At 38.7% G+C, this 21,367-nt stretch overlaps 1 long non-coding RNA gene across 1 annotated transcript in view; it reads right to left on the bottom strand.

Annotated features, from left to right (window-relative positions):
• LOC125141402 overlaps positions 1 to 21,367 on the bottom strand; it is a 78,107-nt gene that overhangs the window by 7,396 nt on the left and 49,344 nt on the right. Inside the window, exons 5-6 of the long non-coding RNA XR_007140771.1 lie at positions 13,465 to 13,538; positions 13,208 to 13,215 (exon numbers count right to left, since the gene is read on the bottom strand). This is a non-coding gene — a long non-coding RNA (uncharacterized LOC125141402). The remainder of the gene's footprint in view (positions 1 to 13,207; positions 13,216 to 13,464; positions 13,539 to 21,367) is intronic.

Here is a 21,367-nt window from a genome sequence, read left to right as displayed (position 1 = left end):
ACTAAATGATCGAAGTATTCTGCACCCCGGTTCCTACGATTTTGTGCTTAATTGAGCCACTTAATCCCATTTCCACTTTGGAGGTACAGTATGACAGTATGAGGAAAGTAAGCAAGATGCGTCTTATCTGCTGCATTAAGTTTTCTTGGCCACTGCATGAACAAGAGCTTGAACATCACATGTTGAAACCCCAGTCTGCCTTGAAATCTTTACCCGGTAGACAACTACAGTAGCTGATACAGTAGAGCTACATTGCACCTTGCCTTGAAACCTTCTTCCATAACCTCACCTTAGTAGCAGCAGAGTTTGGCTGTTCCTCACTCAGTTTTAAGTTTCCTCCACAGCTGGTTCTATTTCAATGACTTTGTTTCAACCTATATATTGTAACGCCCCCTACTGTACACTCCGATCTAGAGCAGAACACCAGCTTACTAATAGTTGCACACACATTAAAATAAAACAAAACAACTCACCTTTTCGTAGGTTGAAGCAAACCTAAAGTTTCTTCCAGATCTGGCAAAATGAAGTCCTTCAGTATAAGAAGAACAGTTGCAAACATCCTCTTCCCCTTTGTCTTCTAGACCACGCAGGCATTTAAAACGTTATTTGCTCCTTTGAACAGTCTTTCGCCCAACAATGAAATAAACAAGCTGAGTGTGACTTTCACACTCAACTTGGGCTGAAAACAATTAAACTTCAAACTTAGTGTAAAAACACAGAAAACAAAATAAAACACTTGAAAGAAAACAAAGAAACTTAAATAAATTGCTAAGATTAGCTAAAGCCTTTCTATCTTCTCTCTCAAATGTGGCATGACAAACAAAAACAAACTGAAAATGTTTCCACGTGCTACTCTGGGTCTGATTGAATGAAAACTCCTCCCACTTTTTCTCCAACCCATTAACGATGAACCAATTAATTTAACCAATTATCATTGACTGAACAAACATGTTGGATAAAAGTGCATGTTTACCAAGTATGCCGCCGACAAGCCTGAACTAAAACACATTCAAACAAAAAAACTTTATTAGTATGCCTATCTGCTTTATAATCTGTATCATTTTAATGCTAAGCCTAGCTAGGATACGATATGAAATTGATGATTATCACACTAAATATTGATTTGATTTAGATTTTTCTTCTATTTTCTCACTTTGCATTTTGTAAATTGATTAAAACTAAAAAAAATAAAATACAGGTTTTTGAAAGCATTCTTAATTTTAGCATTATACAGTATATATTATTAATCGTCAACAAAATGCGGGCACATAATCATCAACTATATACATATGTGTGTGTACCGAAATTTTGTTTACGATTAATAGGTTATGTAAGATTTGTCAAAGTGACCCACTCCACGACAACTGCCCTTTGGGTTATAATTGGTCTATCAGTCCTTATCATCCTTAACCTTTCTGTAGCATTTGATACAATGAATCTAAAGACACACTTATCCATTCTCGTGAGTTGTGAAATTCAGATCACACGGTAATGGTGTCCTACTGTACCTGGTGGATCCCGACATGGGTAATATCAGGTGACATGGAAGAAATCCACCATGTGACTATACTGATGACACTCAACTTATCCTCTTCTTTCCTCTTGCAGACACTCATGTTTTAGGACAGATCCCAGCATGTCTTTCAGGCATCTTGCCATGGATGGCAGCTCATCAGTTGAAACGTTACCACAGCAAACTGTGCTACTGTACATCCTTGGAGATACATCTCCATGTCAAGATCATGTGATCTCTTTAGACAACTTACAGATTTCATCTGTCACAGCATGCAACCTTGACATACTCATGGACAACCAGCTGTCCTTCTTGGCTCTCATCACTAAATTCACTCATTCATGCTATTGTTTCCTTAACAACATCAGAAGGATTTGTCTATTTCTATCCACAGAGGCCACACAGATGGTTGTTCAGTCTCCTGTCATTTAAAGACTGACCTTTTGCAAATAACACTGACAGTTCTGCCTCTGCACAACTCCAAACTTATAAACTAATCCAGAATGTAGCTGCACAACATGTTTTGAACTCCCCCAAGTTCTCCCACACTACCCCATTGCTCTGTTTTCCCTCTACTGGAGCCATGCAGCTGCTCACATCAAACTGAATCAAACAGACTAGCTCCCACATACCTTAAAGAATTTAACACACCCTGCTTTGCACCATTCTCCCCCTGATGCTCTAGCACTGCATGGTTGAACCCAACATCTCTCAGAATACAAGGAAGACATCAAGGATCTTCTGGCACCTAGGTGGTGGGATGAATTTTCCCAAGCTGGCACTGACTTAATGGTTGTCTTCAAATAACTAATGACAAACATTTTTAATGAAAATAAATAAAAATAAATAAATAATAATATTCTTATATTTTTCATGCTTAGAATGATAATACTCTTAGTCCCTGAACTAATGAACCAGTACGAGGATGTATTTATTGATGGAGAATTCAAAGCACTTCTGTTAGACGTTCAGGATAAGGACATGTGCCAAAAAAAAAACAAACAAACAAAAAAAAACATCAAATAAAATAAATGTAAGATTTTCTCTGCCAGCTTCTGAGATTCTTAGAAATAACATTGTTTAATTTTACTTTTGGCATTTAAGATTTGAATCTTTGTCATGTATTTCCAAGGATTTATAATTATACGAAACTACTATTAAACTAAAAAAGTAGAAACTAGAAAATTGTCCGTAGTGTGTGAGTGAATGAGAGTGTGATGGGTTGGCACTCCGTCCAGGGTGTATCCTGCCTCGATGCCCGATGACACCTGAGATAGGCACAGGCTCCCCGTGACCCGAGTAGTTCGGATAAGCGGTAGAAAATGAATGAATGAATGAACTATATAAAATAAAATATGGTAAATAAAAAATTTGATGAAATTTTTAGCTCCTTAAAACTCTCTAAGATTCTAAAAGGCCCAGAAGGATTCCTTCTGCTACATAATATACAAGAAGCAGAGCTTGGATCAATGTATCTACACTAACTGTATCAAATAATGTTGAATAGAACATGCAAAAAAACAAGCAAAAAAACTTTTAACAGGCAAAGAAAAAAAAATATATTTCTTAATGTCACATTTTGACCTCATTTAAAGGGCAGGATTTTGTATAAACCTCATCTAAAGAGTTAGCACCTCTGTAAAGGGATGGATCTTCTATAAAACTCATCTAATGGGTTACATCCTCTATAGACCTTGTCTAAAGGGTTGGATCCTCTATAGACCTCAAATAAAGGCTTAGGTCCTCTATCCGTCTCATCTAAAGGTGTTGATCCTTTATATGTAAACCTCATCTAAGTCCTTTATAGACCTTATCTAAAGGGTTAGATCATCTATAGACCTCATCTAAAGGGTTGGATCTTCTCTAAAACTCATTTAGTGGGGTAGACCCTCTATAAACCTTGTCGAAAAGGGTAGATCCTCTATAGACCTCATCTGAAGGGTAAGATCCTTTATAGGCCTTGTATTAAGGGATTGATCCTTTACAGACCTCATCTAAAGGGTTAGATCTACAGACATCATCTAAAGGGTCCTATTTAGACCTTGTCTGAAGGGATTGATCCTCTATAGACCTTATCTAAAGGGTTCAGTATTCTGTATACCTCATCTAAATGGTTTGATCCTCTATAGACCCCATTGATAGGTTTTTAGATCCTTTATAGATGTCATCTAAAGGGTTAGATCCTCTATAGGTCTTGTCTAAATGTTTGTACACATCAAGATACCCATACAATTTAGTGGTACCATTCGGTCTTATATTTCTGACTTTTTTTTAATCTTTTAACTAATGCAGATTTCCATGTCATTTTATAGATGCAGCCGGTATGCATTCTGCAGTCTTCTGAGTGACGGTGCTCAGCGTGATTAACAACTGCTGTTTGACTGCTTGCTACTGCCAGGACTATTTCATCCAACGCAAAATTTCTTGCTTACAGGAATAATAATAAATCGCAAGCAAAGTAAAGCACATAAAAGAACAGCAGGATTGTTAAAACTCAATGTAAGATATGAAAGATTTAATGGATGGCTATTCAACAAAAGTCTGTCGTCTTGTCTACCGCAACTACTTTATTTGTGACTGAGGAGACCGTCTGCAAATATAAGCCTGCTGTTTTGCTTTCACATATTTATCACATATCCAGTTTACTGTTTCTCTGTTGTAATCATCTCAGATTCTTGGATTAGTGTGTTCTACTGCAGGTCTGTTGTTCCACAAACCTGTGAGGCAGAGAAAGGGCCAAGCAGAATGTCAAGAGTGCGATTTTCTAGTATGCCCTAGCAGAATGCTTATTGATTTTGTTGTCAAATGTTTTCAAGACACCGTCTTAAATAAGAGACTTTAATAAAGTGGCCCTGGAAAGCTTGACTAATTTGGTGCGTTTTGAAAAATGCCATGGTCAGACCTGTAGCATCTCCAAGTATGCCCCGACTATTGACAAACCTTGGGTAGTATGAACCCATCACTTCATTGCATTTGAGTTCTGACATCTACAGCAACCCTAGCTCATTTCTTTCTCCTTAAAAAGGTACTTACTAGTACTCAGTTTTCCCAAGTCTTGGAAACAGACACTAGTTCTATGTTCCGTGTTCAGCCGTTGTCACTTAATTGCTGTTCATTGTTTTAGTAGCACTTAGTATGGACTGTGTTCATGCACACTCACTGTCACTGTTTGTATATATTTTTTTAACCTGGCATTGGAGAATGCAGCCCAGTGAGGATGAAATGAACAAATTCCAGTCAGTACATTTTGGTAGAGTCTTCAAGAGGAGGTCCAAAAAGTGCTCATGCATTGAGATATCACCATATGCCCAAACCAGCTGATAAAAAAATGTATAAACCTCAGAGAGTGTGTGATATATTCAGTCAATTCCAGAGTACAGGGAGATCACCTGAAACCTGGAAATCTATGAAAGGGGACCAAATCTGGCTCTCCCCAGAGGAACATGCCAAAATTATACAGGAGTGCTTCTGGGAAGAGACTATCCATGGAGACCTGATCCTCACTTCTGGTGAGTAAATTCCTTACATGTGTTATATCTAACTCATAACGTATGAAAATTAAGGTCAGCTAGATAAGTGTTTTACCTAAATTGCAGACGTGATCAATTCCATGACCAGGGGACTTTTTTTATACCTGTGAATTCAGACTCTCCTAGATATAAGACACTTTAAACACAGGTTGTCTGTGTGGAGTAATGACTCCAGGAGGCCATTAGTCAGCAGTTCATTTGGCCTTCCACTTCAGCTGTATTTGATGACATTTCCTTCGGGGACAAAAAGGTTGGAATACTAATTGATTTAATCAAATTCCATTACCCCTTGTCTTTGATCCCTGCTAAATTGGAATAGCTGTGTGGTGCAACTGTCTCCATCCTAAGATGCATTCTGTCACCTGAGGGCATACACATAGAGGATCAGAAGGTGGAAAGTGACCAGTGGTTCATCAAAAACTCTCGTATCCTTCCGCCAGATTGCGACCCAATGTTAGTTGAACTATAATAGAATCCACCTTCTTGGCTGCCATCCAGTGAGATGGGAATCTGTTCATTTCCAACCTGTCCTGAGTGCAACATGTTGCTTTCTGCAGACAGATTTTCTTGTTACACATTGTTACTGCCTAGCCAGTTGGCAGAAGCTAACTGCTGTTAATCTGACAATATTTCATTGCCAAATTCTTAGGACACGTTTTAGTAATAACAGCATATTTGCCTCATGTGTGCTCTTATGCAGAGACCCGAACTTTCTTTTTTACTCTTTTACCCACTTTAAGTGTAAGTGAATGAGAATTTATAAGAGAATGCATGCACTAATTCTGGGTACAATATATGCATTTGCAGCATTTTGGCAGATGCTTTTATCCAGAGCAACTAAGATTCATCTATTTTTTTTTTATACAGTTTAAGGTTAAGGTTAAGAGGCCCTGCAGTGGTAGCTTGTTGGTTCTGGGATTCAAATTCACAAACTTTCAGGGAGAGTTTTGTCCTATAATAAAGTGACATTAATGCCCAGACAGGTAGATAGTTCATTTCATATGTATCCTATTTATGTGCCTTGTAGCAGAAATGGATTCACTTTATTTTGATATTTCAAAATGTCTTGTTATGAATGAAAATGAAAAGGTCACCTCAGATTGATTCCAAAAAGAAGAATGTAGCACAAAACAGGCTTAACGCTAGCTAAATAGCTACAAAAAAACACATTTGTATGTGTATGCATGATATATGATTGCCATTTAAAAACACTGGTCCTAACAGAAAGCCCATTAGACAGGAAGCCCGTTTTGCAGTTGTGTTGCCGGGATTGAGTACATATGGACATATGGACTGTTACAGGTCTGTTGCCTTGTAGACTGTAATATTCTGAAAGCTTTTCCGCATATGCTGTGTGTCATAAGTGTTTCGAAAAGAAACGGCGGTAAGCAGTGACTCAACAAAACCCAGTATTTGTGCACGATTTTTGATGTATACATCACTCTCCATGTGTTTTACCAGATGGTCAGGCTTCTCTGCCTGGGTGAAGGGGGATTAGACAGTCTACCCTAATGGCTGAGTCAGTTTTTGTGAAAATAAAAGCACAGCATTACCTCATCTCCTGCTGGGTATTCAGTTGTTCTTTGGGGTAGTTTAGTTTGTTGTTGAGGCAGCAGACATTCAACAACAAAATGGAAAGAATGAATAGTTTAACTTTGAACCTGGAAGGGCCATTTTATACACACACACACACACACACCTTTATACCAATATAATAATATAATGCCTTGGTTTATAGTGAGGCAGAAGCCTGATCAAGTCTCAGAAATTAAGATTTCTATATAAAATATTGTATAAATAGGAACGTCCGAACCATCACAGAGCGTCATTGCAATGCATAGCTAAAATAGTGCTGCTGTGTCTGTAAAGATTTCATAGAGGTTCATCAAAATAAAGTCTGGTTCATTTTGGTAGCACTTTTCTAATAATATTGACCATTGTCTTTTCAGGAAACGTCCAGAGACATCCATAATGATGCTCTTTAAAGGACTGACACAATAGAATGTTACCACGTGTCAATTAGACTAACATCTATGTCTATCTTGATAAAAACAAAGAGTTTTGCTATCTTTTCAGTTTTCAAAAATATCATCATCCTCAGTAACCACTTTATCCTCGTCAGGGTCATGGTTGATATTGAGCCAGTCCCAGCAACAATGGGCACAAAGGAAGGAGAGTCCATTATAGGGCACAATTCAAACATACATCCACACACTTCTTCAGAGCTATGGGCAATTAAGGGTAATTAGTCTGTCTACCTGCATGTTTCTGGACAGTCGGAAGAAACGTGACAGAAAGAAGAAAATGTGAACATGGCAAGAAGATGTGAAAACACAAAGACACTAACCCATGCTCAAAATCAAACCAAGGACCTTGGAGCTGTGAGGCACCACTGCCCAAGGGGACAGGATTAACACAAAACATACCATGAGCGGCTCATTGGCCCCGACAGGCTCACTATTGATCCTAAAGTAAAAAGTCGAAGTGGTGAAGTATCTGTGTTCAGTGAGAAAGGACTCAGCTAAGGAAGTTCTACAGAGAACAAAGGCTCAGTATCAAGGAATAGTGTATGGTTTAGTTTCTTTTGCGAGCATCCACGGACTAACTCCTCTCCTGTCGTCCTAAAAGAGCTGCTGGACTAGGTCAATTAAGGTATTTACTGCATTTAAAGCAGAGCTTTTGGTGTACTCTTTCCAGTCATTGTTTATGAGTCTTGTTGGCCTTGGTGCCAAACTCTGGTAACTCTACTGTCAGTGGTACCAGACAACTGCTCTCACTAAAGTGCAAGTAGATAATGGGGATGTGGTAGCTCAGTGGTTAGGGTGTTGGGCTACTGATCGGAAGGTCATGGGTTTGGAAATAACGGTGAATGTACCATTAAATTAACCGCTATTGTTTGAATATTCAATAAGAGCAGGCTATTTTATGTACAAATCAACCCCAAAGGGAGGAATTATCACTTAAAATAAAGAAATAAAGTAGACTCTAAAAGAAGGGAAAAAAAAAAACATTATTGGTGAAGAGTGAAGGTGGGGGTTAATTACCTCGCAAATGCATCACCTTTTCCAGCTTTCTGAAACTTTTTTTTAAATATGATACTGAATTGAGTTAATGGCTGTTTTTTTTTTTTTTTTTGGTTAATTATTTTTGAATCCATTAATTAAGTTGGTGAGGTGACAAATGATCTTCCAGAAGGTCACGGCCATAGAGAAAACTGTGTTCCTGGAAATTGAAAGCAATTTAAAATAATGGATTTTTTTTTTAAAGATGAAAAGTTGTTTGGCTTTATTTATTTCATTGTTATACAAGACTAGAATTATACTATGCCCTCAGCCAACCCATGGACCCAGACACCAACCACACACTCCCAATTCTTTATACTGTAGATTACCTTACTGCTCATTGAAAGACCAGATTATCAGATCATTATAGAGACTGCACTACTGTCTTATTAACAAGCACATCCACATAGTCCCGGCTAACCTGCTGACTTATGGAGCAATAACATTTTGATTTGTGTATGAGAGGAAGGCTGTTAGTTAGCGTATAAATATATGGTTATTGCATATGGACTGGCCGATGCGGCTTTTACAAATCAGCCGAGATTTATGAATAAAGCTCTTTCATCGTTTCTTTATTTATTTTCCTCTTTTGATGAACATATATGCCTGATATTTGCCTGCATGAAAAGAGGTAGAAAAAAAAAAAAAAAAACACCACAGTCTTTCTTCGGCTACATGATAAGCTCCTAATGCACAAAATGTACATTTCATATACAGTTTAATTATATGTACGAACACTTAGACACTTACCAGCCGGACTGCTAGAACTATGATCTGTACCAAACCCTTCATATTCACACAAGGTTGTGTTGGTTTAAGCCGTAATGGCTCAGTAGTATAAACACTGGGTTACTCTTGAGTTCAAATCCCTGCATTTCCAAGCTCCCAGTGTTGGGTCAGTGAGGTTTTAGAGCATTTAATCCATCCTGCTCCAGACTTTCCTGAACTCTGGCCCCAACATCCTAACAAGTGTTAAAAAAAGATTTCATGGTACTGTCATGTAAATGAGAGAATTATATATCATCTTCGTTTTTAAAGGGCACACTACAGTACTACTCATCAGTGACATGTTATAGTACCTAGTCATCAAAATGTCAGAATTAATGAAGACTGCTGGAGTTATTCTCAGTATAATTTAACCAAAATTTACTCAACAATACTCAAGGTACACTGTAGATCGTGCAGACGAGTGGATGATGGCTGGGTGTAACAAAATAAGAACACATGAGAAGTAGCAAGTGGGTTAAAGTGTACTGTAGGGTGGAAAACTATTCTATCAAAAGATCTTGTGGTATTAATTATTTTGGCAGAGAGTCCTGTCTAATATGCTATTCTTAAATGTCTTGTAGGTGTTAAGTTTATTTCGAGATCTGGAAACATAACCAGCTCATAGTATAAGACTGACTCCAATCAGGATAAAAATGATTCATCCTTCCCTCTATGGTGACAAGTGGGTCCAAAATACTCAGAATCAGACACACACAAATTTAATGCCAAGTATCATGGCATTATATGTACAAGGAATTTGTCTTGGTGTACTGGTGCATAGTAAAAACAAAGCAAAGAATCATAAATATAAAGAAACTATACCCTATAAAAACTAAGAGTAGAAACATTCATTCATTTTCTACCGCTTATCCGAACTACCTCGGGTCACGGGGAGCCTGTGCCTATCTCAGGCGTCATCGGGCATCAAGGCAGGATACACCCTGGACGGAGTGCCAACCCATCACAGGGCACATACTGTACACACTCTCATTCACTCACACAATCACAGACAATGGACAATTTTCCAGAGATGCCAATCAACCTACCATGCATGTCTTTAGACCGGCGGAGTACCCGGAGGAACGTGCTAACCACTAAGTGCCCCCGAGTAGAAACATAAAAAAGTATTAAAAAAAAATAAATGCTCCCCCAGACCGTAACTGTTTTTTCCCCCTATAATTTGTCACCCATCTGTATGTTCTATCTGGTAAATTAAGAGGGGTACAGTCCAGAGAAATTACAGTCCAGAGAAATAGTCTGCCTCCAAAAACATCATGCCTGTATTAGTGACATCCATTAAAATCATCCAGATCACGCTTCTCCCAAACCCAAAGGGTCAAAGGGTAGGCAATGTGTGGCTCAGCATTAGGAACTGCCATTATTGTGTGTTCTGGGTTGTCACAGTGGCTAACCAATTGTCTAATTGTCTTGTCTATTTTCCTTTCCCACACACTGTATAAGCGCACAAATACGCCAACTCTCTGTAAAGACTGAGTTATATCCCAGCTGTACTGAGCACAACAAACACACGCACATCATCTGTATGGACTGCACAGACCTACAGTACACCACATATACACACTTCTAATATACATCTATCAACTTGTTTACATGCTGCTTACATTCATCAAACTGTTTACATGCTGTTTTGCACACTTTTTTTACTTGTTTGCTCTTTGCACACACTGTCTAACATTTCAGTCATTTTGCTCATACTGTACAATATTTCAGTTGTTGCTGTTTTTGCACAATCTTATACACTATCTCAGGGACCTGCTGCTAAGAAACTGTGTTCATTCTAGTATTACAGCACACAATATTGTCTGAACTTACGGTATTTACATACACTATCCACACTGGTCGGTCGGCGCTGTTTTTTTGTTTACTGTCTTTTGTGTATTTTGTGTATTGTCTTGCAACCTTTTGTCCTGCACTGTCTTGCCCTGCACTGTCTTGTCTGTCTTGTTTGTATTGTCCTGCACTGTCTTGTCTGTCTTGTCCTGCACAGTTGCACTTTATGTATCTAGGATACTTACTAAGTCCTTATAGCCCTGTCTTTGTTTTATGTAGCACCTTGATCCTGGAGACACGTTGTCTCATTTCACTGTGTACTGCAACAGCTATATATATATGTGTGTGGTTGAATGACAATAAAAGCTTCTTGACTTGACTTGACTTGAGTTCACAGCTATAGTTTATGTCTTTTTGTGCTTCACACCTTGGATTGTTGTTTTGACTCCAATTTTATTTCATGCTCAGTTTTCTTTACACTAGGTTGTGTGTTTCTCAGTCTCCCTTTAGAACTGTGAATTCGTGCTGATTTATTTACCTTTAGACATAGATCCCAAACCTTCAAGTGTTGCCTTGTTACAAGAGCAAGGTCTTTACCATTACTCATAGATCTCGAATTCTGCCATCAGACATTTGCCAACAAGAAACTCACTCATTTTAAGTCCTGTTGACAGCTTTATGCAAATGAAAGCTGACATTAGTACACTGCCTCCAAGACTGAAATAATATGCAAAAGATGTGTGAGGTATACTGAATATATTAAGACATCACTATTTGGGGCTCTGCAGAGATAAGTCGCGGCTGAGGAAGACAAGGAACGTTAACGTCGGATGACTCGTTATTAGTCTTCTGAGAAGAAACGCCAGAAGTCTTTAACAAATCCCAGGTATATTTTTCACTCAAAATTGACTATAATAGATTCCATTATCTGAGAAATGAGATAGTTATAACATTTACATACTATACAATCCTTTAAAAAAAAGTCCTTGCAAGTTTCAAGATTGCAATTGTGTGAGTTCTGAGATCTCAAAAATACAAAAAAAAAACAACAAAAGGAAACAAGAAAATGAGAACTCACTCTCTCCGTCTTTGTTGGCATTAATTAAAGGAAATGGTTGGGAGGAAGTTTCCTAATTGTCTCAGTGCAGCAGTAATATCCTTTTGACAGCTTTGAAAGTCTCTGAACTTTCCACATTCCCTGTTGCTAATTTTATTGTTTTCTTCATTTACACTTGACTAATTCTCAGACACTATTCATTTCCTATTGCAAAACCAATCTCCCAGAACAAACATTTTTTCCCATTTACTTCTCCTATAAAACATTTAAGACTTAGTTTTTAACTTGCCCAAGAATTGCTAAAAAATCATATTGATAAGCTAGTATGTGGAATGCAGGCGTTAGATCCATTGCTTTTCAGAAGTTAGGTTAGAAAGCTCAATTAGCTGCTAGTGTTGGGCTTATGAGCAAGACCTTTAACCCTCATTGCTCCAGGGGCTCTGTACCATGGCTGCCTCCTGCCTAGACCCCCACCTCCAAAGTTCGGAAAAAAATCACTATGTGCAATGTATATGCGACAAAATAAAGCTTTCTGCTCTATTCTAAAATGTTTAGTACAGAAAAAAAGATTAACATTTATGTATTTTTATGTGGATAATTATAGTCTATAATCACTGAGCATGAAATACAATGTTTACAATAGCACATATGGGAGGAATTATATTATATAAGACTCCTCTAATTATATAATGTCTAATAAATATGCTAGACATGAGCCCAGAAAGCAGAACAAAAACCAAAAGTACAACGGAAGAATAATTTTAGAACCGCATTCATCTGTGATTAAAACAGAAAATATCGATATGTGCTGTAATGCGCTATTTGTATTAAACTGAGAATGACACATAATAAAAGCATAATAATAAGCTCAGGTGGTGCAAACAGCTGCCAGTATGGTGTTGTAAATATTTATACTGTACTTGCAGCATTATTATCTGTAATTTGTAGTTTGTGTTCTTATAATGTAACAATCATTAATGCTAACTCTTTAATTGTTGTAGCTGTCAGTGCCGGTGTTAATTGTTGTATACGGTTTTATCTAAAGGACAAGCAAACACACACACACACACACAAAAAAAAACAATAATCCAAAGCGCTAGTCGTGGTCAAGGTTGAACGACTAGTGTGTTGTGTTGTGTTGTCTTGCGTTGTGTGTGTGTAGTGTGCTTATATAAGTGAGGTGTTGATTGAGTCAATGTGACACTGAACATGGTGTGTGGGTGTCTGACACCATTTCCAGTGTCAGACATGACAATAACATCAGTCTAATAAAAAGAATGAGATGTAACCATTAACAAACAATGAAAAGTTAAAATTAACACTGAAACATTACATCTGTCTTACAACAACTGTCTTAATGACTTAGTAAAGGCCAAACAAGCTAACTAGCTCTTACCTTCTTGCCTAGAAGAAAACAAACAAACAAAAAAATTTTTTAACAGATTAGCAAGGCTAGAAATAGCTAATAACACTTACTTGCTCTTACCTTCTTGCCTAGAAGAAAACAAACAAACAAAAACAAAATTTAACAGATCAGCAAGGCTAGCAATAGCTAATAACACTAACTGGCTGTACCTTCCTGCCTAGAAGAAAACAAACAAACAATCAAAAACAAATTTTAACAGATTAGCAAGGCTAGCATGTACTTGAGTTATGTACTTCAACAACAATTGGTATGTAATTTAGCATAAATCCCCAAATATATCGAATGGCATTTTCATCCACTGAACTTTACTGAACAACCTGAAAGTGTTCTTGTCCTTGTCGCTGGGGTGGCACTATCAAGGGAGCATGCTAACTAGCTCTTGCCTTCTTTCCTAGAAGAAAACAAAAAGAAAATTTAACAGATTAGGAAGGCTAGCAATAGCTAATAACAATAACTAGCTCTTACTTTCTTGCCTAGAAGAAAACAAACAAACAAAAACAAATTTTAACAGATTAGCAAGGCTAGCAATAGCTAATAACACTAACTGGCTGTAATTCTTGCCTAGAAGAAAACAAACAAACAATCAAAAACAAATTTTAACAGATTAGCAAGGCTAGCAATAGCTAATAACAACACTAACTAGATATTAATAATGAGTTATGTACTTCAACAACAATTGGTATGTAATTTAGCATAAATCACCAAATATATCGAATGGCATTTCATCCACTGAACTTTACTGAACAAACTCAAAGTGTCCTTGTCGTTGGCGTGGCACTATCAAGGGAACATGTTTTGTAGCTTTCTTGTGTGTAATTTTCCTCAATACCTGTAAGAAATAAGATACATAATGTACCTGGACTCCAACTCTAAAACCAAATTAAAGTGAGACCAAGTGCACTTTCCTTCATAAAACATATACACTGGAGATACAAGATATTCACCACATCAGTGTCAAGGAAAAGTACTGTACCATTATTTCGGTCATGAATTTTGACTGTATTTGTCATATAAACTGTACCATAATGCTATTCCAAATATGCAATGCATTAGTTTTGAACTATATAATGACATTACAGTATTTTATTGCCAATTATATAGTTCATAACTAGAAAACCTTGAAAGAAATATGCAATGAACAGTATATTGTGTGGAAGATGAGTTGCACAAATTAGACTCAGTTGATTCAGCTGATAACCTTCAAACATAATTCTGTACTTATTAACTTCCTATTTGGTTGAACGACTCCTTCCTGCTTAATATTTAAGACCCACTGAAATACTCCTCTGGAGGGTTTGTGTCTGTTGGAAATCATTACTTTATTACCGTGTAAATGTTGTTCCTTGGCAGAGTTTTGTCTTGCTTCTAACCTAACTATTAAACTTAGAACTGCTTCACTAGTTCCCAAATCCCAGTTTTCCTTTTCCTCTAGTTGACCCTGATTTACATGACAGCTGGTGCTGGACTGATACTCACTTGGGATATGAGATGATTTCAGGCTCTGCCTTGTCAGAAAGGAACTTATTGTTAATGCGGTTGCTGGGGGTTCACGGTGGCTTAGTGGTTAACACGTTTGCCTCACACCTCCAGGGTTGGGGGTTCGATTCCCGCCTCCGCCTTGTGTGCGTGTGTGGAGTTTGCATGTTCTCCCCGTGCCTCGGGGGTTTCCTCCGGGTACTCCGGTTTCCTCCCCCGGTCCAAAGACATGCATGGTAGGTTGATTGGCATCTCTAGAAAAATTGTCCGTAGTGTGTGAGTGTGTGAGTGAATGAGAGTGTGTGTGTGCCCTGTAATGGGTTGGCACTCCGTCCATGGTGTATCCTGCCTCGATGCCCGATGACACCTGAGATCTGAGGCACAGGCTCCTCGTGACCTGAGAAGTTCGGATAAGCGGTAGAAAATGAATGAATGAATGAATGCGGTTGCTGACTGCATCAAAAACAAGACAGCGCTGTACATTGTACATTGACATGTAAGTAACTGGTATGCTGGCACCATTAATGCAGGCCTAATATTTTGCCCATATTTGCAACAATAAAATGTTTATCAACTGTACTTACTCGACATATATGGATTTTCAGAATTTTGACACCTGTAACTGTAACCTACAATTGGTCAGCCAGTATTGAGAAGCAATGGAGCACTTGGACATATTACAAAATTTAGAATGCAATTTATCTTTAGGCAATTTTGCAGTTTGTAAATTTTGACAATAGTAGTAACAGTCGCAATCTTGATCATATCATACACGCATGTGGAAAAGAGGGCCAGAAATGGTGGCATGTTACTCTATATAAGTTACTCTAAATGGCCACAAGTTTTTGGACACCTAACCATCACAGACATAACTCTGTAAGTTATATTAAATGGCCAAACGTTTGTGAACACCTGACCATCACGGCCATAAGAAAAACTCGAGTCTCCAGCACAGAGCCCTTAATCTGACTCAACCCCACTGAACACCATTGGGATAAATTGAAACACAGACTGAACCTCCTCAGTGTCTGATCTCATTTCAACATATGTTGGAAAACCTTCCAGGAAGAATGGAGTTTATTACATCAGCATAGGATTGAAGGTTCAACAAACATAACATGGCTGAAATTGAACGTGTGTCCACGAACATTTGACCATATAGTATCAGATATCTGCAACAGTGTCTGATACAGATATATGGAACAGTCTTTATCGCATTGTCACTCTATTTGATAGGGTTAGGGTTAGGGCTGGGAATCTAGCTATCACCATTTATCACTATCACTATTTATCACACATGCTTCTCACTCAGCCATTTGTCTTAAACACAGGAGCAAGAAATTGTTTACAAGGAACATTTGAACAAAGGTACTGTTGCTAACCTGATCCAAATCCAGATCTCCTACAGTACATGCAAATCGGGTCTGTAACGTCTGCACTATCAACATTTCACACACATCTGGTCTGGATTATTTACAGTATTACAGAAAGCTGTATTTTCAATAATCAATCATGAGGTAGCATCTGTATTCCAGAGGTTAACCGATCACCCAAAGCAGTGACCGATCACCCAAAGTAGTTGGTTTTGCTAGCTTTTTTTTTCACTCTACGACTATGAATGAACACTCTTGGCTCTCAGTAAGATAAGTCAATACCAGAATTACACAGACTCACAGAGCTCTGCTCAACACAAAGGCACTTTTTTGTTATTTGCAATTCACAATTTTTTGTCCCCATCACTCCCAAAACCCTGTGCTTTCAGAGGCTGTTGGTACCAGACAGTATATTGTGTTTACTTTAGTGAGATTTCTAGTCCTTCGTGGAAAGAAAGAAAGAAAGAAAGAAAGAAAGAAAGAAAGAAAGAAAGAAAAAAAAACGCCTTTTCTTTGTTTAAGTCTATTTCCATTAATATGAGGATCTGCTTCATATTTGTGTGGAGTGTGTTATAGGCTGCCATGCAAAAAAAAAAAAAAAGAAAGTTTCCAGATTTCCAAATACACGAATTTTTCAGAGATGATAAATTAATCTTATGTCCCTGAGTGGATATCTAACAGGTCTAGCATTTTCAGCATGTTGTTTATCCTTCGTCAGTTATACATTGGTGTAATCGCCAGAACCCTATCCTTGTCATTGTCTCTTGCTTTTACGCTCCATCATAAATAAAACGGGATTTGTTTTACTAGTCTAGTGCTTTTAACGCTTAATGGGAAGTGCTTGTTTTAAAGTGCTGCCCTCGAGAGCTGAAATACTCCCGAATATTACTGAACGCTAGGATTTTTTTTTTTTTTGAATATTCGAAACACAAGCGTGTTCTATGCAGAGAAATTCTGGTTACGTTTTCCTATCGGATTTTTTCCACTTCACTCTTGTGTGTGAGGAACACAAAGCAACTATTGAACTCATTCATTACTAGTGCATTCATTAACGTTTAAAAAGGGAAAATTACAAAGATTTGGTGTAACCCCTGGTCATCTCCCTGAAGAAAGCAACTGTATCATTATCTCGTAGTTACTGGTCTGTTTTTAGCCTCAGGTGTCGCTGGAGCTCAATAATATGGTACAACCAGCACTTCTCAATATATCTGTGACTGATTACATTGATTAATCTTATCTCTGCTGAATATCTTAATCTAATTACACGTGTGTCAGCGGCCACTGAAAGGAGAAAAACACAGCAGGTAATTAACTTTGGATGAGGTTCAAGGGGAGGATGTAGATTACAGATCATCCACTCGCTATATTCCTCTGATTACCTGCCTGTTATTGTTTAGTGTTGTTTTGAGTTTGCTAGAATCCACGGTCGTAGTAAGCAACAGTAGATATTTCAAGGCATGGCAATAGAGGTAGGTCTTAGAAATGATAAAGATCGACGTCAATCAAGTTTTCAGGTCAATAACATGTCTACCTTGTCTGACTGTAATAATAAAAATGTCAAAACTCTGCAGTAATATCTATTTTGTGGTTCTTGTACACTCATAATCTTTACATCATCTGGAAATATGTTGAAATTGCAAGACATTTGGAATAAAAATGAAAGTTCCTCAGACTTTGTACTCGGTAGCATTGTGACATGATCGAGACACGACTGTCTCTGTGTTCAATGTCCCTTCATAAGAAGTAAGAGGCATGACAAAGCACCTGTGCACAAAGCAAAGCAAGGAACAGGAAGACATGATGTGTGAAGTTTGGAGTGAAAGAACTCGACTGTCCTGCACAGACCCCTGACTCTGACTCAACCCTGAGCACTGCACAACTTTGGGATGAACTGTAACACGGACTGAACCCCAGACCTTCTCAATCTCACTAAGGTTCTTGTAGCTGAATGATCACAAATAACCACAGCCGGGATACACTTATTTCAGAACAGCGCAACAGATATTGCGTCATCGGGCAGACGTGGCCTATTTGATAATCTAACCCTAACCGTAGTTTTTGGTTGTATATTTGTTTTCGAAAATAGCCCAACTGTAAGATAGTAAAGCACGTGAGGACATGATGATCCAGCGGTTAAGGCACTGGGATCTTGATCAGAAGGTCGGGGTTCGAGTCCACAAGCTGCTGAGCATCAACGTTGGGTCCTTGGGCAAGGTCCTTAAACTCACCTGCTCCAGGGGCGCCATCCCTATGGCTTGAACCTGCGCTCTGACCCCATAACCTGGGATTGGGGGCAAGTCGTGGCCTAATGGTTAGAGAGTCTGACTCGTAATCCTAAGGTTGTGGGTTCGAGTCTCGGGCCGGCCACGACTGAGGTGCCCTTAAGCAAGGCACCGAACCCCCCAACTGCTCCCCGGGCGCCACAGCATAAATGGCTGCCCACTGCTCCGGGTGTGTGTTCATGGTGTGTGTTTGTTCACTGCTGTGTGTGTGTGCACTTTGGATGGGTTGAATGCAGAGAACAAATTCTGAGTATGGGTCACTGTATGTCACGTCACTTTCACTTTTTCACTTCATTTCATAATAGATATACAATATAAAATTTACCTGTGTGACTGTTTTGTCCTTCATTATCCATCGTAGGTATGCTCTCTTTTTTTTGAAAAAGGCCGTTTTTCCAAGACCTCCAGAAACACTGGCGGTGAATGCCAACCACAGCCACAGTCCAGCATCTAGTATAAAGTCTTCTCAGAAGAGTTGAGATTATTATAACATTAAAGGTTCAAATTCAGTTTTCTATATATGGTCTTCATTCCAATTGAGCAGAAGCCACTAAAAAGTCTAATAAAAGCTTCTGCTTGGTTGGATAAGATTGGACACCACCGCCATATAGTTTATATCTCTGAAGAGCTTTGCATCGTAATATCTACTGTATCAATGTAGATATCATCATAACTTCCTTATCTCTGGATTAGGAAGGAATTTCACAAAATGTTAATATGTTAGGTAATACATTATATTACATTGTATACCAAGAAACAACATTAAAATTACGGCAATTTGTACAAATATGTCGATTTCCAATTAATAAAGAAATAGAGCAATCATATTCCAACAAGCTGTTATGTGAATGCATTTCTGTGAAGTGTGTCATTCACTCTCTCACTCACTCATTTTCTACCGTTTAGCCGAACTTCTCGGGTCACGGGGAGCCTGTGCCTATCTCAGGCATCGAGGCAGGATACACCCTGGACGGAGTGCCAACCCATCGCAGGGCACACACACACTCTCATTCACTCACACACACACACTACGGACAATTTTCCAGAGATGCCAATCAACCTACCATGCATGTCTTTGGACCGGGGAGGAAACCGGAGTACCTGGAGGAAACCTCCGGGGAGAACATGCAAACTACACACACACAAGGCGGAGGCAAATCGAACCCCCAACAGTTGAGGTGTGAGGCAAATGTGCTAACCACTAAGCCACTGTGCCCCCCTGTGAAGTGTGTTTTAAAAAAATATATTCTTGCGTGTATATTAGATCTGATTGTGATACCAATTGTTGTAAAAGAAGTTTGTCTGTACTGTCTTGCCACGCCGCCGTTTCAGTACTATAAATACAAATGGCTGCTTAGATTGAATTCTGTAATCAGCATCATACTGTATGCAGAATTGATTTTTATTTCATTATTTATAAAGACTACTAGATAACTTTATTTTGCTCCAACTTGGTGCTCAATTATACATTATTCATAGAAGTGTCTAACTGACTGTAACCCAACACTTAATATTAACTCGATGCGTACAGTACAGTCCTTTGTGCATTATGCATTACAGGCTCTATAGTCATGCAGACGCAAGCATAACTGGCTAGTATAATGGCCTCGTACTTCTAATTCATTTGGGTGTTGGGCAATATTCTTCCAGTCATCTCACAATTGCTATTTCCGTGCTCAGAAATAAACACACACATTTTTTTTTACATGGATATATACAGAAACTGTTAGGATTGGAATATGTATTATCGTCTAATTACGTCTGTTGGTGATGTGTTCATTTTAATCCAAGTTCTTCTTCTCACTATTCCCAAAAGCTAATGGTTATAAACAGTTGAAGATTGAAAAAAAAATATATATCGGCTGAACTTCTTTTAATCACTAACTGTACAGTTTGGGTGAACTTTTGCTCATGAAGAATCAGATCCATGCGCTAACAAAACAACAATAATGGTGACATGTTTAGCCCATTCTGATGTTGAATAATTGAGCGGATGCTCAAGTCATCTTTAAGATGTGATAGCCTAGTGGTTAAGGTGTGAGTTGTGAGTTTGATTCCTACATCCACCAAACTGCCACTGCTGGGCACCTGAGCAAGGCCCTTAACCCTTAATTGCTCATATATAAAAATGAGAGAAAATATAAGTCACTCTGGATAAGGGCGTATGCAAAATATTCATTCATTCATTCATTTTCTACCGCTTATCCGAACTTCTCGGGTCACGGGGAGCCTGTGCCTATCTCAGGCGTCATCGGGCATCAAGGCAGGATACACCTTGGACGGAGTGCCAACCCATCGCAGGGCACACACACACTCTCATTCACTCACACACACACACACACACACACACACACACACACACACACTACGGGCAATTTTCCAGAGATGCCAATCAACCTACCATGCATGTCTTTGGACCGGGGGAGGAAACCGGAGTACCCGGAGGAAACCCCCGAGGCACGGGGAGAACATGCAAACTCCACACACGCACACAAGGCGGAGGCAGGAATCGAACCCCGACCCTGGAGGTGTGAGTTGAACGTGCTAACCACTAAGCCACCAATGCAATATTTTTATATCAATTAGTAATTCAATCTAAGTAAGTCAATTTTAGTTTAGTTTAGTTTAGTTTAGGAGTAAGGGCACACAGGTCCAGGAAGAATCTCCCCTCATTCAATATCATCAGGGAAAATAAGATCTAATTTAGGAAAATGGCAAAGCTCCCATTTTATGTATCACATAAACTATTCAAAATGACAGGGATGAGATTGTTCTGCTTTAAGATGGTCAATGCCATCACACCACAGCAGCCATCAACACGCTGACCTCTGCTGCAGAGAATATCGTCCGCTGATAATACTGCTGTCATAAATATCACATTGACCGATTACCTCAGAATAGTGACTCTGGCTGAAGCGGAACCGTCCTCTAAATTTAGGCGCGCATTGATCAGGACATCCACTGGGCTCAATAAATGAATTACCTTGGGAAAGATGGCAGCAAATGGCTTTGTATCTGATGCATATGCTCGCATTTGCTCTGGTATCTGGAGACAACAGTGGTTAGTGGTCGTGGTGTGTGTGGGTGTG

The sequence above is a fragment of the Tachysurus fulvidraco genome, chromosome 6 (genome assembly GCF_022655615.1).
Source record: "Tachysurus fulvidraco isolate hzauxx_2018 chromosome 6, HZAU_PFXX_2.0, whole genome shotgun sequence".
NCBI lineage: Eukaryota > Metazoa > Chordata > Actinopteri > Siluriformes > Bagridae > Tachysurus > Tachysurus fulvidraco.
The sequence above is the reverse complement of the archived record's forward strand: the minus strand, read 5'-3'. Positions and strand labels throughout refer to the sequence as shown.